This window comes from Carassius auratus, chromosome 29 (assembly GCF_003368295.1).
Source record: "Carassius auratus strain Wakin chromosome 29, ASM336829v1, whole genome shotgun sequence".
Taxonomy (NCBI): domain Eukaryota; kingdom Metazoa; phylum Chordata; class Actinopteri; order Cypriniformes; family Cyprinidae; genus Carassius; species Carassius auratus.
This window is the reverse complement of record NC_039271.1, coordinates 7,484,863-7,493,788: the sequence shown is the minus strand read 5'-3', so window position 1 is coordinate 7,493,788 and position 8,926 is coordinate 7,484,863.

The window sequence follows — 8,926 nt, the reverse complement described above, 5'->3', positions numbered from 1 at the left end:
CCTGCTGATTTCTGCGCTGGGCGGCTGCATACCAGCACTACTCCTCATCACACCGGCCTGAGTGCTGACAGATGTTCCTGCCTCACACTTTTTTTTTCTCCCTCCCTCCCTCCAGACGACACACCACATTCAACATCTGCAACTGTCAGACTTTTATATATGATTCCTGGAGTTTTTCACTTTAAAAGTCAACATGAAATCAAACCTGACTTTCTCGATACACATCCCTGGTCTCATTGTGATCAGTTCATCAAACACACACACACACACACACACAAAACCGTAGTATAATCCTCCCTACCAATGAATGCCTTACTGACAAACCAAAAAGCAGACATCATACACACTCATGTACAGCGAGAGAGAGAGTTCAGCCCTGCGATTAGTCGGATCAAAAGTGCATTTGCTGTAACGTTGGGTTAGTTCAAGGCCTGTGGGCTTCAAAGCTGTTTATAAACAGTTGTTTCTGGCTGTTGAGCAGGATCACGGACGAATCCACACGCGGCAGCAACAGGCGAGAGTATCAGACCGAAACACCGACCCATAACCGCACGCATTAACACCCCTCTGAGTGGAGCTGAGCCTGTGGCCAAAAAAACATTTTCTATTACCATAAACTCAATCTGTTCAGCCTAGATGGGATAACTGGACTGTTTGTGTGTTGCGTGTGCGCGGAGAGGGCTAATAATCATCTGCCGTCTATTATATTCATCATTTAAATAGAGATATGCATTTTGTCTCGTTCCACATGTAATGAATCACTGAAATTATCAATTTAAAAATAAATATGGAGATTATTTTGCTCCAGCAATATGTCACGGAGCTAAAATCATTAAATGTTGTCAGAGGCCATGTTGCGGTTTTATTAAGGAGTTTTGATAGTCATTGAAGCATTAATTATTGATAAGCCCCACGATTGATTGGCTGACTAGATAATGTAATTGAAAAATGAAAATCATCACAGTAAGTGTCTGGAGTACTGAAATTGGCGGGGTGTGTTTGTGTGAGAGAGAGTGTATCTTAGGGGATCACCTTATGTAGGATTTCATCATTACTGCCAGACTATAAAAGTAGTGCTGTGATTAAAAAAAGCTGATTGATTTGGCTCTCATTGGAATTAGCCGTCCCTGCTTTGTCTAAGGGCCCTGCCTGAGTGTGTGTGTGTGTGTGTGTGTGTGTGTGTGTGAGAAAGAGACAGGATGTGTGTGTGTGTGTGTGTGAGAAACATAACTGTCTTTGCATTCTTGTCGTCAAAAGGTGGCCCCACTCCCTCACATTTTATTCTCGCCGTGTTTCTGCCGAACACAGTCTGCTGTGCTAAAGATCTCACACACACACACACACACACCATATACCTATTGATTTGACTATCTGCTGCAATAAGTGATCATCCACATCCTTCCACATTTTTGCATGTTTAATAAAAGAAAAATAATGTCATTTTATTCATAGAAATGATTACAATTAATTTATAATACATTATAAATATCCTAAATATCAGCGACTGTCAACTGGGTTAAATATCAGTTAAATATATATTAAAAAAACAAAAACATTAAAAAAATTAAAATATTTTTCATGTTTTATTTTTAAAAAACAATATCACAAATTTATCTCTCTCTCTCTCACACACTTATATAATTGATATATATATATATATATATATGTCAATTTTATATATATTGAGATTATATAATACATACAAACTGTACAGTGTGTGTGTGTGTGTGTCTATATATATCATACTACATCAGGCTACAATAAACATCATACTGCATATAAGTGATTGTGAACCACATGGTTCCGACCTAAAATTGGGTTTTAGGTCTGATATACTGTAATATTAATACATTTTAATGTACAATTTTGAATACTTTTTATGGTAGACAATTTTAGCACTGTGTTGGGTCACAAATTAACCTAAAATTCTGAAACAAAACCACTTGAAACTTTAATTTTATTTGTATTAACCAATTTATTTTATTCGTATTTCATTGACAATATTCTACATTTAAGCCCATTTAACAAATTATAAAAAATATCTTTATATATCTTATATATACTGTAGCACTCATGAACCTAAAGACACCCATTAACACACACAGCAGTTTGTGACACTAACCCGTTTGAACATTCTGCCATCATCACATTCTAAGGAAATTAACGCAACTTTCCTTAACTTCCTGAGTGCCCAGGAAGAGAGTGGCTCTAGGGGAGAGTGGGCAGGCGGTACGACGTCTTACATACACAAGCAGCAAGACAAGGTAACGTTTCTTTTGTGCTCAACGCAGAGGGGCTGATGTGTGTTAATGGGGAGCCTGGGTGTTAATTCAGCAAGCTGTTAAAGAGAGCTGTAGATTAACAGATAAAGGTGCTGTGCGCCAGGGTCAGGCTGATATGGACTCCCAGCCTTTCTCTGTGCTTGTCAGATGCCTGCCTGGATTAACACCGAAGCTTCCTGTTCTCTACCTCCCGTTGTCGTGAGGTCAGAGGTCAACCGTTTAGCCCTATCAGCAGGCCCTCGATGAGAGGCGAGAAGGCAGGCGATCTGAATACAGCCGACGTAGGAGTTCATTTGTAACGGGGCTGGGAAGAGAGAGAGGATTACGGAGCGGACCGAGGCATAAATTCCGAGGATTTTATTTTGTAAATGCTGTAGATGTCTCCGTTAAGACAGAATCACGAAGGCACGGGAAAAGAGATCACACTTTTCCAGGAATGTGTCCTAATGGAGGCGAAGAACCAAAAAAGCTGGAGGAAAACGTGGGAAAAATGAAATATGTGGAACATGAAACTCTGCAAATTTGACTTATAACAAGCAAAATTACACGCGCTGTCATTTGAATTACGGCTGCCCTCTATAAAGGTGTCTTTTAGGTGCATTAATTGAATTGGGCAGTATTTTCCAATAATAATCTGTAAAGTTCATCCGTCTATCGCTCACAGGATCCCTGCTGTGTGCGCGAGGAGGACGTATCCATTTCAGTGGCTTAATTTATTTTCATGATTCGCCGATAATGACTGCCATGCAGGCTGTACATCAGAATTAACCTTCATTTCACTGAGGTATATTACGATGACAGTCTCCGACACATTTCACCTACACAAAGGGCATTCCTCTCTCCCTTCATCTCTCTCTCTCTCTCTCTCTCTCTCTCTCTCTCTCCTGGCTTTATAATCATCCTCGGCAGACGAAGATTGTTTGATAGCCGATTAATTTTCATAGGAAATCAAGTGGCCAGCTCTCCCAAAAGGCACACATGCAATGTGCTTTCTCTTTTTCTTTTTTTTTTTAGGGGGACGGGCAATTAGGAATTTATATAATCCTTTTTTAAATAACTTTTTACTATTATTATTGCAATTATTAAAAATAAAATCCCCACCCGGTGAATTAATTTCTGCTGCCGACATTCAAAAGTGGTGTAAATTAATCTGGCACATCAAGCACAGGAGCTTTCTAATTTCTATGCAAACCATTAAGTGTCAGATATGAATTTCAGCATTTGCTATGGTCTCAGTCAAAGGATTTCATTAGGGGGCTGACGTCACGTGAGGCGTGAGCCGGATCATTCCTGTCCTATTTTCTCCCTCATGAGCTCTTTGTTCTTCTAGCCTTTGTAAGATCTTTGCACTAAAAAGGACTATGCAAATGAAAATAATAGATTTCGCTAAGCGCCACCGCAATGGCATGATAGCCTATTTAGGAGAAAACCAAAGCAATATTCAATTTATGGTATTAACCCAGACACATGCAAAGGTTACCAAAAAAGTGATTAAGAAATTATAAAATTGGTCCAAACCGCTCGCAGTCTTTCTCTGTCTCTCCTCCCTCCCTCCGTTTTTTTATTGGTTCGTCCCCACACAATGACATGGCGAACATAATGAGGGTGGACTGGTAATTAGAATGTTCTGGAGAGCTGGAATAGTGAGCTTACCCAGGGCTACCGGCTCTGAGAGGTGAAAACTACCGGCGCGCTGGAGTGAGGTTACTGCCAGGAGCCAAACCAGACCCAGATGGATCACGTGACTGCTGAAAGAGAAACATTTCATTATTCATATATCTGAGTGAGGAGAGTTAAAATGATTTGGTTTATAACCAAAATTCTAAAAACTAAACTTTTAATTTAAATAAAGGTATTTAATAAATAATAATTAAAATTTGTGATAATTATATAATATGATAATTATTATCAAAAACATACAAATGTATGTTATTAATCATTATCTTCATCATCCTCTCAGGATTTTCTGTGGGCACATAACATGCACTTAAATAGTTCATGGCTATATTACATGTTATGTATTAAATAGTTTGTTTTACAATAAAATTCTATTCAGTTTTTCTATGTTTAATTCAGTGTGTGACTTGCCATTTCTTTGCAATTAATTGTGAAATATACTTAATTTCTGAGTGAAAAGTGTTTCTACACCAACTTTTCTATGTGTGTGTGTATTTGTGTGTGTGTGTGTGTGTGTGTGTGTTGCTTTCACAATTTTTTTTAAAGGGTCCTGCAATGGGACAAATTATCAAATATTCCAAGTATCAATTAATAAAATGTCATAAAAGCATAATATGAATTAGCCAAATGAGCCAAATTCAACTTTCCAGTCAAAACGAGTATACCATGAATGGCTAAATGTTGGACAAATTGAAGTGCTATTTTCATGTAATTAAAAAAAAACAAACTTTTATTATATGCACACTACAGAGAAGACAGGAATGCATGCCAGATTCAAACCTGCATCTCCCAGGTGAGCGCCACAGCTCTACATGTCTGTCATCTGTTCTAACCACTAGGCCACAGCTCTGACAGCGAAAGGCTAATTGATCGGTTCTCACTGTATCCGTCGTGTTTCAGCACACAGACCCTGCAGGCAGAGCCGCGAGATGATCCGTCCCTCTAGCGCATCTCCACCACTACAAATAAATATAATCAATCCCACATTTACATACAAATAGGCTTCTTAGCCCTCTTCATTCTGACTTGACGGCCGTCCTCGCGGGAGCAAATATATTCACTCTACACGGCAATTTCATATTTATCATCCGATGGCTTATTGATTGTTTCTTTTCTTTTTTTTTTTAAGCTTCTTCTTTAAAAGAAATGTTCCCCTTCATTTTATTACTGGATATTGAGGGGCATGTTTAGCAGATACGCCACGTGTGTTTCATCATTTCCTGGCGGGTGAGATTATGACTATTGACATTGTCACTTTTCTCGGCACTTATCGTTGCTTACTGGTCGCTATCAGTGCATCGACGCGCCACTTAAAGGCCGTAAAACGGAGGAGCGTGCGTGCGTCTAATATGCCTCATTCACTCTGTGTCAAACTGACAGCCCTGCACACTCAAATAGATGTCAATCCCACAGCAGGACAAATATCCACCACAGCAAGCGTGACCGACAATGTATGTTAACACAGTGGCCCGATATACAGATACACATTGAGAGAGAGAGAGCTCCATTATAGGTTAGTTCTCTTAAACGGCCACTTGACATGTATAATAACTTACATAAGGTATCAACTTCCTGCAACGCCGACGATACGAAGTCACACCAAGGCAAACTGTCGTGGTGAAAAATGCAACTTCCTCCCCCGTCGTAATTAAAGTGTCAGAATGCGGCCGGGCTCGCAGACAATAACCCTGCTAGGTTTAATTTGAATAGGCAATCTCTGCTTTGGCTATGCATTAAGAGAAACATCTGAGATATTGCTCTATTAACTGTTTCACTCACCCAGTGCTGGCCTTTTAATTAGAGTTTAATAGCAGTTATTAACTCATTACGGGGCATAGGGGGAGCATTCGAAGCTACTGTGACCTCTAGCAAAGTTGACACTTCAATGGTAGGATATTTCCAGAAAATTCATTCATTTAACTGTGACCTATGCAAATGCGGAGTTCGTCATTACAACCCAGCTGCAATAATTAACTAGACTGCCTCAAATTAAAATATAAACGGAGGGATTGTGTGTCAGCCATGGCCTGAAAAAAGAAAGCCAAAATGAGATTTCATTTGTTTGAATTGTTTTAAATTAACCAGGCACTGTTGGCAAAAGCAGCATACTTTGTTTTGTCAATGGGAGAGGTAGCAGAGTATCGAAGATGATATCTGATGCTCAGTGTGAGTCTCTAGCATGCTTCTTGTTCCAAACACACACACACACACACACACACACACACACACAAACAAATACACCCTCACCCTCGTTTCACACCTATGAACATGGAGTTTCAACACATGCCATATCACATGTCGGCACTCTGGGATCCTGCGAACAAATTTATTACGACTTGTTTTTCCACATTTAATTTGTTTGCTCGAAGACACTAAGTGGTTTATCACCACATTGGAGTCACCTGACACCACCGCTGTCATGTGACACAACAAAACAACTGATCCAGGTTCATGATCATGCCAAGCTGAACAAACTAAAGATTACAGGTCAAAGAAACAGCACTGCAGGAATCTAGAAATCAGAAATCAGATATGAATTTTGAGGATCAGTAGTAAAATATATATAAATATAATTTAATAACCAGTTGCTTAGCTTCCTAATAATGGTACTGAAGAAACACAAACGAACAAATATATAAATAACTTAAGATTTCTTAAAAGTATTAAATATAAAATTATACTAACATTATTATAATTACTAAAATAAAATTTAAAAACTATACATAGTTAATATTTATATAGCCTTAGTATTTCAATATTATTGTTGCTGATTTACGTAAAAAAATTATAATACAAAAAAAAAAAAAAAAACAAGGAAGAAAGATTGCTGTCATTGCCAATGTTTGGGTCCCAATGGGTTAAAACAAAATGATCAGTAAACAAAAAAAACTATATACTGTAAATATTTATATAGTCTGTTTAGGCAGGCCTCTATGGATTACAGTAACGCCGTTATTAATTATAATCAAAGAAACAACATTAATATAGACTTAATATTTATATATTTTTAATAATAATTGTATTGTTGTTGTTTACATGCATCTCTGTGGATTAAAGAATCACTAAAGTGAGTGAAAAGTGACATGACATTCAGCCAAGTATGGTGACCCATACTCAGAATTTAACCCATCCAAAGTGCACACACACACAGAGCAGTGAACACACACACTGTGAACACACACCAAGAGCAGTGGGCAGCCATTTATGCTACCGTGCCCGGGAAGCAGTTGGGGGTTCAATGCCTTGCTCAAGGGCACCTAAGTCATGTTATTGCCGGCCTGAGATTCGAACCCACAACCCTAGGGTTAGGAGTCAAACTCTCTAACCACTATAGGCCATGACTTCCCCAAATCAAATTATTTTGATTATAACACTATCAGTTATAATCAAAACAAAGATAGAAATACATTTGAATTCATAAAGAATCACTAAATCCATCCATATCTATCCCTGCTTATTAAACAAGAAAAAATCTTGCTATAAGTTTTACGATACTCATCAAATTGACTGTGTCCACAGCCGAGGTTTCAGTACTCCCGCTCTCCCCAGAAGCAATAACACACACACACACGCCTGCCTGATTTTCATTTATAATGCCCTCTTCAAATCGCCTGAAGGAAAAGTTTGATTCAAACATAGGGTGGGGTGGGGTGGGGTGTGGGGGGGCAACACCTCACAAATTAACAAAACTGTCACTCAGGAATTACAGTGGGCTGAACACTGCACAATGCATTCTTTGAAGTCCTCATTTCAGCAAAAATATATATATATATATAATTTTTTTTCTATATCTAATTAAAACGATAACTGTATTCTCATTTTTCAAACTCTCTATATCCTGAGGGCCAATTGGGATGAGTGCTTTTTTTTTTTCCCTGCCGTTTTATTTTTTTGCCGTCTCTTCACCGCTGTGGCGTGCCGAACTGCTCCTACAGCAGGATCACATCATTACCATCTCCCCAGCTGAGTCGCCAGCAACCATTATCATGCAGCATTATTAATCTTCTTGTCTTATCAACTTGCAAATCACAAACCATTGAGCCTTATGGCGTGGGTTTGGGTCCACGGTTATTCATTTTGTACGTCTACCTAGCCTCCAAGTCCTCTTAATCACCTGACGATTGTCAGTCTTTTCCCTTTGCCCTGCCCTGGTGGCCTCAAAAAAAAAAAAAAGCCCCTCTCCCTTTATTTTTGCTACTTCAGTCCCTGGTTTTGAAGCAACTAGACAGTGAAGAGGATAAATGTCATTAAGAGAAGAGAATTAACATCCCACTGCCATGTGATGACCCCTCTTTTCCTGACACATATGTCTAAGTCATTCTTGTCATTGTTTATTCACCATTAATATTATTGAAAGAAAACACAGCCGACATATCGGACTGATAGAGAGATATGAGAAAAGGAAAAGGAGAGAGAGAGAGAGAGAGAAGATTCTATAAAACTAAATTCACTGACCTTCAGTTCTTTGCTCTGGAATCAGTTTGCTTTTCTTAGTACTGAAATATTTATCATATTGAAAAAGAGCAATGTGTGTATGCCTGTGTATGCATTTAGATGGAGTTTCCTTTAAAAACTATGGCTGAATTTATCCTCTTTTCTATAGTTAAAAAGCTTCGTGTAGGATGCTGGATGAGAGGGAATGAAACCTGGACAGATGCATGCAGGAGTCAAATTAGCCGATTTCTTTGATATTTTGTAAGTACAAAATTCATCTCTATTCTAGTTTCTGAGCACTTCATTTCATCTTTGAAGTCACGTGATGTTCGAGTGGACACTTCCACACAAAGGCACGGCTGAACGCATGCGTCCACACGCTGAGATTTCAACTTTTTTCATGGGATACAAGGCGAAATGTGTTAACGGTGTGCAATGCGCGGAGCAGATAATAATTTCCATGCTTCTCAAATCAATTCTGTAAGCTCCATCTAACTCCTATCAGACCTTTGCGTGAAATCCCAGCCCAGTTA